The sequence below is a fragment of the Aulonocara sp. 'chitande type north' Nkhata Bay genome, linkage group LG3 (genome assembly GCF_057382095.1).
Source record: "Aulonocara sp. 'chitande type north' Nkhata Bay isolate Kocher_YH1m ecotype deep benthic linkage group LG3, A_spYH_male_GT1.1, whole genome shotgun sequence".
In the NCBI taxonomy this organism is placed as follows: Eukaryota; Metazoa; Chordata; class Actinopteri; order Cichliformes; family Cichlidae; genus Aulonocara; species Aulonocara sp. 'chitande type north' Nkhata Bay.
The window spans coordinates 70,927,830-70,944,102 of NC_141346.1; positions in this window are offsets into that span (position 1 = coordinate 70,927,830).

Here is a 16,273-nt window from a genome sequence, read left to right on the forward strand (position 1 = left end):
ATGTTCTGTGTGAGGATGCTCTCCACAGCGCCTGTATAGAAAATCCTGAGGATCTTTGGAGAGACCCTGAACTTCCTCAGTTGTCGTAGGTGATACAGGCGCTGCCTAGCCTTTTTGGTCTGGACCTGAATGTGTCAGGTCTGAGGAGATGTGGACACCAAGATACTTGAAGGACTGCACCCTCTCCACTGGAGCTCCATTGATGATAATGGGCTTGTAGTCTCTGTGCGATGTGAATTATATTATATGTGAATGATATAATGTTAAATTACTATTAAGCAAATGGCTGACTAAGTATTGTAGACTTTAGTTTACTGCAGCCATGTTTCATATAAATCAGGTATCATACAAAAATAAAAATAGCTTCAAATACAGTCATGACAATAAAGAATATGACTTTAAGGACTTAACATCATTACTTCAGTTATAGTACACCAACATCTCTGATACATCAGCACTTGTTAGGTGTGGCTGTGTGAAAACAGTAGATCGCGACACAGACACAGAGAAACACAGGGCTTAAATACACAGAGGGAGCAATCAGGGAATGGGTAACAGGAGGGAAACACAGCTGGGGCAAATCAGGCCTAACGAGACAAGGGGAAGCAAAACCAGACACATTAACATCAGACATGGACTTTCAAAGTAAAACAGGAAACATAACACAGACTCACGGGCAGGCACTATAACAAAGGGAACAGAGACGTGGGAACAGGGCAGACACAAACACTGACTGAACACGGGGATATAGGAACTTAGGATACACATAGACGCGAACTAGACAAGGGAACTCAGTGTACTAAGGGAACACTGAATGACCTGGTGGGTTTTGTCCATAAAACTACTCATCTACTGACCTTGGTTTTAAGTTGGACAGTGATTTTAAATTGGACAACCAAATCAGAGCAGTGGTGAAGTCCGGTTTTTATCATTTAAGGCGACTGGCAAGAGTAAAATCTTTTCTTTCGAGGCAGCACCTTGAAACAGTGATCCATGCTTTTATTTCTTCCCGCCTGGACGACTGTAACTCACTTTATGTGGGGGTCAGTCAGTCGTTGCTCTCACGTCTGCAGCTGGTTCAAAATGCGGCTGCACGACTCCTAACAGGAACTCAAAAAAGAGAGCATATAACCCCCGTGCTGGCCTCTCTGCACTGGCTGCCTGTGTCTTTTAGAGTTCATTTTAAAATTCTTATGTTTGTTTTTAAATGCCTTCACAGTCTTGCCCCGCCTTACCTCTCTGAGCTTCTTCATCCCCACACACCCTGTCGGTCTCTCAGGTCAGCTGACCAGCTGCTCCTGGAGGTACCGAGATCCAGGAGGAAGCTCAGAGGGGGCGGGGCCTTCTCTATTGTGGCTCCAAGTTATGGAATCATTTGCCCATGCATGTTAGAGAGGCCCCTTCACTGTCCACTTTTAAATCACGTCTTAAAACCCACTTTTATTCCTTGGCTTTTAACCTCAGTGAGACTTAGTTTCTCTTTTAATTGAAGTAGTTATTTAATTAATGATTTCACTCTTCTTTTATTTGTTTTTATTTATATCTCATGTAATTTTATTTTACAGTTCCAGTGTACAGCACTTTGTGTCAGCTGTGGTTGTTTTAAAGTGCTTTATAAATAAAGTTGATGATGATCTCAGATGACCACAAAGTAAAAGATCTCTCAGCAACATGATGCAACAGTTTAGGCACTGTTGCCCCGATCAGATCAGTGAGCTTTTTATTCTAAACATGAGCTGCTGTTACAGCAACAGACATTAATCCTACTGGTGTCCCACACAACAACTCAGTGTCCACTATGTGAAGCAGCCAAACACAGGCCTGCTCCTCTCACTAACAGAGACAAACTGCTGGCATGTTGGTTTCCATCTATACTGTCCAGTCTCTGCTGGTGGACACACAGCAGCATTGTTTCATCTCGTTTGAGTCATTGTTGACCTTAGCATGTTTTTAGTCTTCTGAGAGCACTGAAGCTTCTTTCAGCCTCAGTACCTGCGTTTTATCCTCAGATTAAATTATTATTCTGTGCTTGATGTGCCTCACCTTTGGCCCTGGCTCCTCCCCTCTGACTGCACTAGGACATACTGTCACCTGATAAAGTAACACATGGATTCGTGCCATATAAAAAGTGAGACGTGTCAATTCAGATTCTTTGTCAAACATACACTAATGAATCAGTTTACATCAGCAGCCTGACAACTGTCATGATAAATACTAGTTAATCTACAGTCACCTGTGAGCTCTCCTCTCCACCTCTGAGCTACATGGCAGAGCTGCCTCTGTCACCTGATCAATAACAGTGAGACACTCCACATACATGCAGTCACACATGTGCTTCAAATACAGTCATGAACCATCAGGTCATCCTCCAGTTTCACCTGTGACCTTGTGTCACCATTGCTCTCTGAGCTCTGTGTTGGTTCTTCTGTCACCTGACAAACAGGACAAACATGACAATAAGAATAAAATGTGCAGCTGCTTCAGTGTTTCTGTCACTTTGTGCAGATCCTGACTCGTCAGTAATGTTTGTAGGCTGAGTGCATTTTAAAACTGTGCAAACTGCACTACAAGGTGGAAAATTTGCAAAATCGTGACTACCTCATGATATATTGTCTCAAAAATGAACCCTATGAATACGTCAGTGCCATTAGGATGAAATTATTGTGTCACCAACATTTTAACATTAGACATATAATTCTAACAGCCTCTGTAAACTAATATCCGGGCTGCTCGAGGCTGCCGTTTTCTCTGACAGTTTCAATCAAAATTAGAAACGCTGCTCTGAGACTGAGAGAACTAACAGTGCTGATGGTCCGCTTGAAGCTGAAGCTCCGGTGCGTGTCAAAAAAATCAACACACACCGGCTCACTCCTTGGCGGCCGCTTATTGGGGCTCGCTCGGGCCACTTCGGAGGTGGGGTGCCCCCGGCCTCTCGGCCTGGGGCTCGGTCACTCAGGCACGGCTGGCTGCCGGCGGAGCTCACGGGCGCGTCACTGCAACTCCCCCTGGCTTCTGCTCCGCGGCTGCTGAGTGAGCCCTCATCTGGGACTCTCCTCAGCTCTTTCTGGGACAGTGGCGCAGCTGCCCCTCTGTTGGTCTTCCTTGGTCTCTTGTGTTCTGGGGGCCTCTGGATGTCTGGAGTTTTGATCTCCTCCATACCTGTTTGATACCATAAAGGACGGGGCTGTGGCCCCCCCACACCCTCTAGCAGATCGTTACATGGAGAAACCTTTGGAATGCAAGCATGCTGATCCACACAGGTATGCACACAGGTGTACACATGTGTATTCACAGACACGGACTACAGCTTTCTTGGCTGCTGCCTCAAAGCACATTGTGCGCTGTCTATCTTGCGTGCTGCACAATATCGTTTATTATTTAGTATCTACTGATATCTACTGCTAGCTAGTTTATTGTGATGGTGCTGTTTTTTTTTATTATGTTGCTCTTTGCTGTTTGCTGTCTCCTCTGGGTTTTTTTCTCCATACAGGTGACCCAGGAGTTTTGTTTTTTTTATTTGTTTTTTTCTCTCTTCCCCACCTTCTCACCGTCTCTTCTCCCCTTTGGTTTTCTTTCTTTCTCTCCCTCTCTTTCTTTCATTCTTTCTCCCTGTCCTATCCCCCAGTCATGTCTGTCCCGTTTGCAACTGAAAATAAAATAAATTCATAATTATAATAAAGGTCAATCAAATGGACCAATATGGCAAGGCCATGATGATCCACTTGGTAAAATAAATCCGCTTGGCATCTTTCTTGGCCTTAAGACAACAATTCTGATGCTAAAGATCCAAACGGGACAAAAAAAAAAAAAATCAACACACTGCTTCAGAAGCTCTGTGTCGAAGCTTGATTCGTTTGGCCAGAGTGATCAGTGACGTCCGAAGCTTCATTTAGAGCCTAACTGCTTCGGTGTCTGATTCAATGGTTTATAAGGAAGTGAATCATTCGCGGGATTTGTGGAGTGTTTGGTGGTGACAGATAGTGAACCAGTGATCATTCCACTGAGAGATTTGGAGCCAGTGAGGAATAGAGGAGGTTCTGTTGTGTGGGAGAATTTTGAGTTGATTTTGGTCGATCCGGTGGGTTTTCCAGCTTTGTGTTCTGGCTGTTTGCTTTTGTTTTGTGCGTGTTTATTATATCTGAAAACGGGAAAAAGATAAAATGTCAAACATCTGCTTCCATAATATAAATATCATTAAATAACTTTAGAAAAACTTCCACTTGACTCTTTACATGTAATGTTGTAAAAATATATATTTTATTGTTTAATTAATCTGAAAATGTTAGTCTGTCAAATGTGCAGCAATTGAATTTATTTATTCTCTTTGGCTGATAGTTTGTGGGGCCCAGGTAGACTGTATACCTGCATCTCTACCAGTTTCTCTGCACTCCAGCCTCCTCTGTGCCATGTGAAGGGATTTTCCTTAAGGCAGGAGAAATGATCTCCACGAAAAGGAACAGGTTCGGCCATCGCACACTAGAACAAATTCTCTGCTTAAATAAAAATGAAAAAGGGTTACCGTCAATGCATCATGTTTTTCATTTGCAAGTTCATAAGCATTTTCCATTTCACAATCAATTCTACCCCCAGGTCAAAAATATGTCTGGGAAAATTTCCCTAATATAATATTATTTATTATATTTATACCAACACGGTGGCACAGTGGTTAGCACTGTTGCCGCACAGCAAGAAGGTCCTGAGTTCAATTCCACCATCAGGCCGGGGTCTTTCTGTGTGGAGTTTGCGTGGGTTCACTCCGGGTACTCCGGCTTCCTCCCACCGTCCAAAGACATGCAGCTTGTGGGGATAGGTTAATTGGATAATCCAAATTGCCACTAGGTGTGAGTGTGAATGGTTGTCTGTCCCTGTGTGTTGACCCTGCGACAGACTGGCGACCTGTCCAGGGTGTACCCCGCCTCTCGCCCTATGACAGCTGGGATAGGCTCCAGCGCCCCCCGCGACCCTGAAAAGGATAAGCGGAAGCGAATGGATGGATGGATAATATTATTTATAAATATACCCCTCCGGCGATTAAATGCATACCTGCATGGAGGCAGGACCTCACAGCAGAAGCATACTCCATAATGTGTTGTACATTATTACATGTATATATATGTAACGTGGTATTTTTCAATTATTGTATTTACCAACATCAAGAAGTCACAAGCAAAGAAAGACCACACCATGGTGCATGTTTAAACAAGGAGAGTTTACCGGTCAAAACTATTTATTAAACAAATAAAACACATTTTTTAACCACCAAAAAATACACGTTCAAAGCAACACAGCGGCGGCCCAATATCAGACAGAACTCCACTCTGTAGAGTGAGCAGTCATTATGAAGCAGTTGGTTTTCTTTTGTGGATTCAAGCTGCTCTTCATATTTTTGGCCACCAGATGTCACCAGAGAGGACTGTGTTGAAAAGCTTCGAGTAATGAACCGTTTTTCAATACAAGCTTCAGAAAGCTTCATTTAGCCATCACTACCTGTAACGTTATTGTGACACATTTTATGAGTGAACTTGGCTCTAAGTGACTCACAGGTTTCTTTGAAAAACACTTTCTTACATCCAGCTTCTTCCTCTTTGCTGCCGTCCTCCTCTCCTCCTCGCAGCGCAGGCTTGCCGCTGCTGAAACTAAACAGAGCTCCCTGACAGGCTCAGCCAATCACATTGGCCATACTTGTCACATGACCAGGACTCCAGTAGAAGTAATTTAACTCTTTGGGCACCGCTGGGTGAGACGGTATGGAGTGCCAGGACTGCCATAATGCATTAATTAAATACACCATTAAATAATTAATTAAATGTGGCAATAATTAATTAAAATTGGAATTAATTAATTAAATAAATAGTTATGACACATGTAATTAATTAATTATTGACACATTTCAAGTCAAAGTCAAAGTCAAAGTCAGCTTTATTGTCAATTCTGCCACATGTACAGGACATACAGAGAATAGAAACTTCGTTACTCTCAATCCCTAGATAAAATAGCAAATGAACATTTAAATATAAGAGTGATTAAAAATGCAAGTAAAATAATTAAAAAGTAAAATTTAAATAAATAAATACAATACAATTTTTACATATAACAAGAAAGCTATACAATATACAATATAATGAGTAAATGACATTGAGTGCAAACCAGGCAGAGTAGTGCAAATGGGCAAATAGTGCAAATGGAGATTTGGTAATGTACGGTAAGAGATAGTGTAACAACAAAGTCTTATGAGGACAAAGTCTTATGAGGACAAAGTCTTATGAGGACACATTTAATTAATTATTTATGTATTTCACATTTTAATTAATTATTGACACATTTAATTAATTAATTATTGACACATTTAATTAATTATTGACACATTTAATTAATTATTGACACATTTAATTAATTAATTATTGACACATTTAATTAATTATTGACACATTTAATTAATTAATTATTGACACATTTAATTAATTATTGACACATTTAATTAATTAATTATTGACACATTTAATTAATTATTGACACATTTAATTAATTAATTATTGACACATTTAATTAATTATTGACACATTTAATTAATTATTGACACATTTAATTAATTAATTATTGACACATTTAATTAATTATTGACACATTTAATTAATTATTGACACATTTAATTAATTAATTATTGACACATTTAATTAATTATTGACACATTTAATTAATTATTGACACATTTAATTAATTAATTATTGACACATTTAATTAATTATTGACACATTTAATTAATTAATTATTGACACATTTAATTAATTATTGACACATTTAATTAATTAATTATTGACACATTTAATTAATTATTGACACATTTAATTAATTAATTATTGACACATTTAATTAATTATTGACACATTTAATTAATTATTTAATGGTATATTTATTTATTTCATTTTGGCAGTCTTGGCGCCTGGCTCTCATCATGAAATAATTTTATCTGTCAGCATCACCCATCAAACTCAGGGGGCGGGGTTAACGCTGATCGAGTCAAAACCATTGCTTTGGCCTGGTGGCCATTGTTTCTAGCACACAACAACCGGCATGTGGAAGCTAACAGAACTGAGCTTTGAAAAACCCTGTTTGTGTGTTACCAAATACCGTTTTAATATTTTTTTAGCCGAGAATGTAGTGGTTTAATCTTCATGTGTCTGGTCGGTTTGTCAAGATACAGCCTCTTTGCAAAAGTGCTTCGATGATTTCGGAGATGTCTGCCCAGTCTCACGGCAAAGCGTGGGATAGACCCGCTCGCCTCGCAAGCAATCCCACCGACAAAGCGCAGGCCCCGGTACACAGCTGTAGTAACCCCCGCTGACTTCTTTTACTGAGGTTATATTTATCGGTGTTTTATTTCCTGATGTTCTTATGTGTCCTACGTGTTTCAGTCTGAATTATAACTAACATTAAAAACATGTTTAAGGAGGAGAGAGAGCAAATAAACCTGTTTAACATCTGATCTTTGGGTTTTTGTTCAGTAATCAGCGTGACCTGTGTATAAACACATAAAAGAGATAACGTTGGTGTTTCCGTCATGTAGTAACTGCTGGCTTTAACTGTACAAAGGTTGTTCGACACTGTGAAACACATACAGACTTCATGATGTGCGGCTAATATTTTTATTGTGAATATTAATCATGCTGACCTCGCTCTGTACACCACGCAGCGAGGTCAGCATATCCACGATATCCTCAGCTCCATGAGTTAACACAAAGTTTCCCAGCTGACTATCTAACTGCCAACTATTCCAGAGACGTGAAAATATACAGCATAAAGAAAAGTGTAAGAGACTCAGCAGCAGATTAGAATAACAGTTATAGATTTAATAAATCACCAAATGAATCCAAGAAACGAGCAAACCTGAGTTTGTGTTCCCTCAGCTGCAGACTCGCTGCTGTTTAAATGTTTGAAAAGGAAGATTAGATATAAAAAACGTCAAACATAGACTCAGTCTGCCTTCACATTTGATATGAGGCCAGCACGTATAGTGGCCTCAGCTATTACTGAAATACACGTGCTATATCATAAACTATGATATAAACAGGGAGGTCCTATTAACATGTTTAGTTTTAAAGGACACCTTCCTGCCTTTAGTCTCATTCATGAGCAGTATTAGTTTTCTTCTAACATCCAGAAGTCTGCACAATGTGTTTCATAGTTTGTAACAAGCCTTTGACAGGTAAACATAACATGACCGAAAAAAAAGAGAGAGAGAGAGAGAGAGAGAGAGAGAGAGAGAGAGAGAGAGTGTGTTGACATAAGAAGAGAAAATGCTCTCAATTATGGAGACAGACAAATGGTTCATTTATGTTTGATGTGTGTTTATTCCTCCCTAAATATCGTCGGTGGAGTTTGCCATGCATGTCAGATTTTCCTGCGCATTTTTATACCTCTGCCAACAGAGAGAGAGAAAAAATCACATTCTAACAGACAGCTGGTGCTTAGAATACAGTTGAATAACTATTAAAAAACAGATGATATTTAGATGATAGTTCAGTCTAACACATGTGAACCATTAAACGTCTGTGAAACTATGCAGTTATGAAACGTAACTTTAACCTCAGCCAAACCGATTTGCTCAGTTGTAAATAAAACAGCGAAGTAAACGTGACCCGACAGACAGAACCTGAGTGAATGAAGTCCAGCGTTTAACCACTGAGAGCTAAAACTCAGCTGAGGTTTGAAAGCTGTGTGCCGGTGATTGGACATCAGTCGCTGATAAAGCTGGCTCACCTATAAAGTGCTCTGTAAGGAAACGAGCTCCAGCAGCTCTGCGCTCGGGGAAAACACTATATTTACTTATCTTGTGCAGAAAAATGCGCTGACATTGCGTTATATCGAGCACCGGCTGCCCAGTTAAACTGTGACTATCACCAGGTAACTAGGCGTGTTTCTTGAATTAGCAGCAGGTGTTAAACAGCTGACAGATGCATGCAGGTAAACTGAGGGTCTGTTGAGCTGATCGCTGGTTTCGTGAGAAAAATGTCAGCTCGTTCTTTATGTTACAGAAGCACAGAGACACAAGACCAGGCGGAAAGAGACGATCGTTCGGTCAAAATGAGAATCTGCGAATGCAACATGTGGAACACGGAGAGTGGAATATGTAAACAAACCGGTTAACGTAACCCCCTCGGTGCACTCTGCATGCTAATTGTTAGCAGAGCTAGTGAAATCTCTGAAAACATCTGAGCACTTTTGCAAACATGTTCTATGTTGACAACCTGACCAGACATACGTTGCGACACTCGCGGCTAAAACACTGTTAAAAGTGTAGCTGGTGACAGAAAAACGGGGTATTTTAAAACTACACCACCACCATTGCTGCCTGTGATTTGATCTGCATTCTGGGATAACTGGCTGCCCCAAGTCTACACAAGCAATCGATTATCTAGGATCGACCTGTTTTGACTTACTTTGCACGGCAACCAATCAAATGTTAGAGAAGCTGCATGGGCAGCGTTAACCCCGCCCCCTGAGTTTGATGGGTGAGGCTGACAGATAAAATTATTTCATGATGAGAGCCAGGCGCCAGGACTGCCAAAATGAAATAAATAAATATATCATTAAATAATTAATTAAATGTGTCAATAATTAATTAAATGTGTCAATAATTAATTAAAATGTGAAATACATAAATAATTAATTACATGTGTCATAACTATTTAATTAATTAATTCCAATTTTAATTAATTATTGCCACATTTAATTAATTATTTAATGGTGTATTTAATTAATGCATTATGGCAGTCCTGGCACTCCATAGAGACGCTGACAGATCGGTTTTCTTTCTTTCTATCGGGTTTGATTTTCTTTACTGGAAGAGATCAAATTATTGGTGGGGACACGTCACTTCCGTCCGTGACAATCTACGCCCTTGGTAAAAAACTTTGAAGTCCGAACTTTCAATGTGGCTGAAACAGACTCAGCGTTGCTGCAGCTTGTTGCTGTGTCAGCTCACATCAGTCATGTGATCTGGAGGTGCAGCGTGTCTGTGGACCACAGAGGGTTAATAACACTCACCTTCCTTCATTTCCACAGTGTAACATCCACCCACCTGTGTAACATCCGAAATTCCCATGGTGTTGTTCAAAATGTGCTCTGGCACAATCATAAGCATCGCTTGCTGCTGAAAACAAGAAAAAAGCCGTCCTGCTATGAGCTGAACCATTTGTTAATGTGGAGGGGGGGACACTATGGAATATATCCAGTTCTAGCATTTATATTCACTGCTGACTGTAACTACGCTCAAACTGTTAAACTTATTTTAATAAACAACACTGTCATATGCAAAACTGGGGTGGCACTTGGGGTGGCAAGGGATCATTTTAGGGTGGCACTTGCCACCCCATGCCACCCTTCTACATCCGCCCCTGCTGATGAAGCCAACAGGTTCGCTTCATTTGCAAAAAGCAGATATGAGTTTCTGAGGCCACAGTCTTCTGTGGCTGAAGGGGAATCAGGGGAAGCCCTGGAGGAGTCCACCACCCACCAGAAACAGGTCTGAGCTCTCACTGCAGTTGTAAAGGGGCTACACAGCCCACATGAGGCTGAGGGATGCAGCCTTCTGTCAGACTGTCACTAACACCGAGAAACACCCGTGTACACTCATACTCATGGGCACATACACCAATCAACCTAACCCCACTAACTGCTCGTCTTTGGACTGTGGGAGCCAGAGAACCCAGAGAGGACCCAGACATGGGGAGAGCATGCAAACAGCTTAGATGTTGGATTTGAACCCAGAACCTTCTTGCTGTCAGGAAACAGTGCCAACCACTTTTCCACTGTGCTGCCTGTTTGACTCTGATACACCCATTTTTGAGCTCTTAAAAACAGCCCTCCACACAACAGAGACAAACCATAAAGGACTTTGTGGCTTGTAGCAACCAAAGAAAGTTTAAGGTGCAAAATAAATAGGTTGAAAGGAAAGTAATAAAGATGTAATTATAACAGTAATGTTGGCTGTGTATCACGTGTGGCATGTCATTGTGGGGCTGGCCTCTGCTGGGATTGAGAATATGTGATGGCGGGGGCAGGGTTGGTTACTGGGGTTTATCCTGATCTCCTGTTTAGTGGAACTGTGCTCCTTTGAATCCACAGCACTAACCTGGCACACACACATAAAATGCATCATTGCTACAGAGCACAGCAGGACTCATTATGAGTGGTGGGGCAGGCTGGATGGTGTTGAGGAGTCGTATCGCAGTGACATTGGCTCCCCTGCTTCACTCTCTCCTGCCCCACTAATGCAACTCACTAATCCCTCTGTCCCCTTTAGGTGGGGCTCACGCTGACAAGATAAAATAAGCTGCACGACTGGTGGGTGGGGGCTGTGCTGTCAGCCCCCCTGGGTCTGCTCCTCTGTGATCCTCAGTGGGCCAGTATGCCTCTCCTGGTAGCTCCATGGGGGATGGTGTGGTGGGTTGGTGGGTGCCATGGCGACTATGTGCGGACTTCACATTTTTGTCTGCTGTGACAGCTCCTTGATCTGGGCGGGGCCAGTGGGGTGTGGGTAGGTCCTTTGTGGGGCTTTGGACGTTGCCTGAATATTGTCAGGCAGCTGGGTGCTGTGCCTCGACCCTTTCTTCCTTTGCATTTGTGGTTTGGTGCCATAAATGCACAACATAGAAGAGCCACCTCGACGGGACAACACTCAGCGGTTCATCTGTCTCTCTTCCACAGCATGTCTTTATCCTGTCTTCCTTCTCTCACCTCAACCAATCACAGCAGATGGCCCCGCCCCTCCCTGAGCCTGGTCGGAGGTTTCTTCCTGTTAAAAGGGAGTTTTTTCTTCCCACTGTCGCCAAAGTGCTGCTCATAGGGGGTCATATTGTTGGGTTTTTCTCTGTATGTATTATTGTACGAGCTACCTTACAGTATAAAGCACCTTGAGACGACTGCTGTTGTGATTTGGTGCTGTGTAAATAAAACTGAATTGAATTAAGAAACAACTCTTAGATTCCTCACATGATTCTCCTGTATTCCTACGGGACGCCAAGGTAATATAACATGGAAGTGTGTCGCAGTGCCTGGTGGCCACATGTTACCCATAAACTGTCAACCTGACTGTACTGTAGCTACGTCCAAAGACTAGTTAAAGATTAAAGCGTTTTTGGGGGGTTAAATCTGACATAAATAAAGAAAGAATAACATTAAAGTCGATTCTTTTGATCACTGTAGTTCTACTTTGAGGATATGACGTGTAAAAACCCTCAGTCGTGGCTGGTGGATCTCACATTCCTGGTCTTTGTAATTCCAGTTCAATGAAGCCTCATTTTCACCTTTTTCCAGGTAAATTTTCCCAACTGTTCTAATGTCCATGCTGTGGCATTGTCCCATCATTTGTATTTCCTGTTAATGGATTTTTAATATGGTCTGGGAAATTACTATATATGAGTAACTTCCTGTTGTATTGCAGCTTAAGTTGTAATAGTTTCCTTTCAGAACGAGGAAAAGGAAGAAACCCAAACACTGCTCAGTGGATGAGTCCGTCCTGGAATAAATACCAGGACAAAACTAAAAAGAAGAGCTTGTTTCCTCGAAGCAACAACAGAAAGCTCTTTGTCTCTACAGATGTTTCTGGGAAACACGTTAACAATATTTAAACATTTGTTCTTAATAAACGTTTTTACTTAATGATGCTTTATGATATTTCTATCTGACCTAATGCAGCAGCGTATCCACATGAACTCTGCAGTGTTTCTACCCAGAGGCCACCGTGGTCCTTCTTTACTAATGCTGAGGGTTTTCTCCCAGCCGTGATAGCCTTTGACAGGTAAACTGAGTCATTCCAGCCCAGTGCAAAAATAACCTCCCTGTCTGCTCTTAACTTCACGCATCGATGCTAAAACGTTGCATAACTGAACCTGCAGACTGTGATCCTGTAGCTGTCGAGGAGAGGGCTTGATGCCGTCCATCTTCTGCTCAATTAACAACGCCTGCAACCTTTTGAGCCTTGGTCCTGCTACAGTCACAAATATAACATCATCACTCTTTATTTGATCCACTACACTGCTGTCATTTCTCTGTTATGGCCCCACAAGGTCACTGAATTCTGTCATTCTTCTCCAATCCATGGTTTTCAGTCACTGGTGGGCAACATTACTCTACCACGACTGCAAACAGTGGACAGTTGGTAGGTAGTCCTGCAGGACGCCTGTCTCGAGCCAAGGCTACTTGGAACATCTCTCCATGGAGGAACAATGAAGACATGAAGAGAAACTATAAATCTTTGGGACTTGTGCTCCAACAGCTTTGTTTAAAGGCCTGAAAGTGGCGACGTCTCTCCCAGAGCTCCAGCTCAGTGACATCTATGTGTGCCTTGTATGCTTCAGCTGACGCTGCTGCCAGGATGAAAGCTGTCAAACCGAGCACAGCTACATGTTCCACCTGGATGGGTAAATAATGTGTTTGAGGTGAGAACAATCAGGAAAGCTCGCCAGCGGCTTTACTTCCTGAGGAGGCTGAGGAAGTTTGGCATGAACGCCAACATCACCTCAAATTTCTACAGGTGTGCAGTCGAGAGCTTGCTGACGAGCTGCATCACAGTTTGGTACGAAGCTGCTCTGCCAGCAGCCGTAAATCACTACAGAGGGTGAAGGCAGCAGAGCACATCACTGGCACGAGGCTTCCTGCCATTCAGGACATTTATCTCCAGCGGTGCCTCCATAAAGCACACAGCATCATCAAGGACCACAGCCACCCAGCACATCAGCTGTTCTCCTTGTTACCATCGTTACAGGAGTCTGTCTGCTCGGACTACAAGACTCAAAAACTGTTTCTACCACCAAGCCGTACGACACCTCAACCACAACACTTAAACACACACAACACAGCACTCAGAAGCTACCTGCAGCTTCACAAGTACTCTGTTTAATCTGCACTGGTCACTCCACTTTATTGTCATTGATATTTATATTTAAAAGTGCAATACTGAAATTTTCTGCTGCTCATTCCTGTGCAATGTCCCATCTGCCCTCCCGTCATATTTCTCTTCAAGATTTTCTTATTTAATCACTAGTGTACATATATTTATAGATACAAATATATTTAGTCATCTTTTCTCTTTTACCATGTCTCTCTAATATTTGCTCCTTACTATTTTTCTATTTTCTTTATTATTTTATTTTATTATATTTTCTCCTACTGTATCAAGCTGCCGAGTGACTGCTGCTCGTCAAACACATTTCATTGCAATGTTGACCCTGTGCTAACTTGCATATGACAAATAAAACTGAAAACTGAAAAGAAGAAACTGGTCGTTGTTAAAGGAAAGGTAATCTCCACATAAGCAGCTTAGATGACCTTCCACGTGTAAATCTTACAATGTGTTGACTTGGACATGAACAGTGTAGGACCAGAAAAGTCCCAGCAGTGTTAATTTGTCACATTAATGTAAAATGAAGTATTTTTCTGATGTTGGGTTAATCGTTCCTACAGTTTAAATGAGCCGTCACTGATGTTCACATGTGGCAGCCATACTCTACGGCTTCTGTAAATAAACACTGATTACTGAATCCAGTTTTGGCTACATTAAACTCAAAGACGTTCAAAGGATGGCTGGAAAGCTACAGACTGCAGTACTGTTTGGCACCAGTAGCAAAGTATGTCTGTTGTGGAGTTGTAGACATGTAACTTGAACATGTTTGTAACTTTTTACTAGCATTTTGTTTACTATGTTTCAGATCTATGGCACTAAATGGGGGACTGACCACGTTTTTGACCTTGACTGGACTTACTGGGTCCAGTAAAGATATCATAGCCAAAGGTGGCTCTGCTTCCAGTTCTGGCTTATAGGAAGATCTCTGAAGGTTGGGTGTAATCCTCTCCTGACTTTGGATCACTCTCTTAGATCTAAACCTCCAGCTCTGGACTCGCCATCCTCAAAGACTGCTCCATAAGAACACAGGCATGTGTGAACAGCCCACTCCTCCTTTGGTCAATGGCACACACTTTTAGACGATGTGTATTCAGCATCTGGCAAGAGTGGAATCAACTGGGGCTCTTTCTAAATTGGCGTCACCATTGATTGTGGTGGTGGCAGCAGCTCATTCTGCTGGCTCTGTGTAACAGGGTCATAAATCACATTGTTATAATGTGTTCTAAACCCCCAAACTGCTCCTTTTATACCTGACTTTTAGGACCTCCAAGCCTGTAGTTGTGTTCATTATCAGTTAGAGCCCCTCCTCGTTCTTTTCTTCTTCTTCGGTGCAATCCTATAAATACAGTGTACCCCTTTTGCCTCTCCCCTTTTCTACAATCCCCCTGTGGGAGAGGTGGGTGTCATTTCTTTCCAACACTTTAAAACACACATATAATGCATATTTAGCCACCTGGATGTTTCTGGTTGCAATTTTAGTTCGATTATTGTCATTATTAAGCCTGTTTTTGTTAGATGTTATAAGTGTGTCGTATGTGTGTATCATAAATGTGTTTTAGGCGCCATAAATGCTAGCATGAATATATACTCCTTGCTAGCTTGGGAGCTGTGGTGGGTTGAACTAACCCTCTTCCCCACTGTTTGTATTTGGTCGTAGGAGCTGGAGTGGGCAAATTATTTACTGGGAGGTCTTTCTTTCTTTTACCTTTTTTATCAGACACAACGCAGAATCACACCGGTTACATCTGCAGCTCATCCATCACCTGTTCTTCCCATCACTTAATGTTTTTGCTGCAAGACGTTGGAGTGAGTGCCATCTATTTTGCTGTTGTTTGGAGGCATTTTAGTTCAGTGAGAGACAGGAGGTCACGCAACAAACTGCTCAAACGAGTGGAAGCCGCTGCCCTCTGCTCGTCAGCTGGGAAACCTGGATCTCCCTTGTTGTGTTAACAGACCTCTCTGCATTGAATCATATCTGTTATTAACCTCTGTCTCTCTTCCACAGCATGTCTTTATCCTGTTTTTCTTCTCTCACCCCAACCAATCACAGCAGATGGCCCCGCCCCTCCCTGAGCCTGGTTCTGTCGGAGGTTTCTTCCTGTTAAAAGGGAGTTTTTCCTTCCCACTGTCGCCAAAGTGCTGCTCATAGGGGGTCATATGATTGTTGGGTTTGTCTCTGTATCTATGAAGCGCCTTGAGGCGACTTTTGTTGTGATTTGGCGCTATATAAATAAAATTGAATTGTCAGGGTCAAAGTTCAGAGGTAAGTTTGTTTAGCAAATGAATGACAATAAATCATACATGTTTGCTGATTCACAGATTGACAGCCCGGAGGAACAGGGCTGTGTCGTTCCTGTGATGTGATTCAGC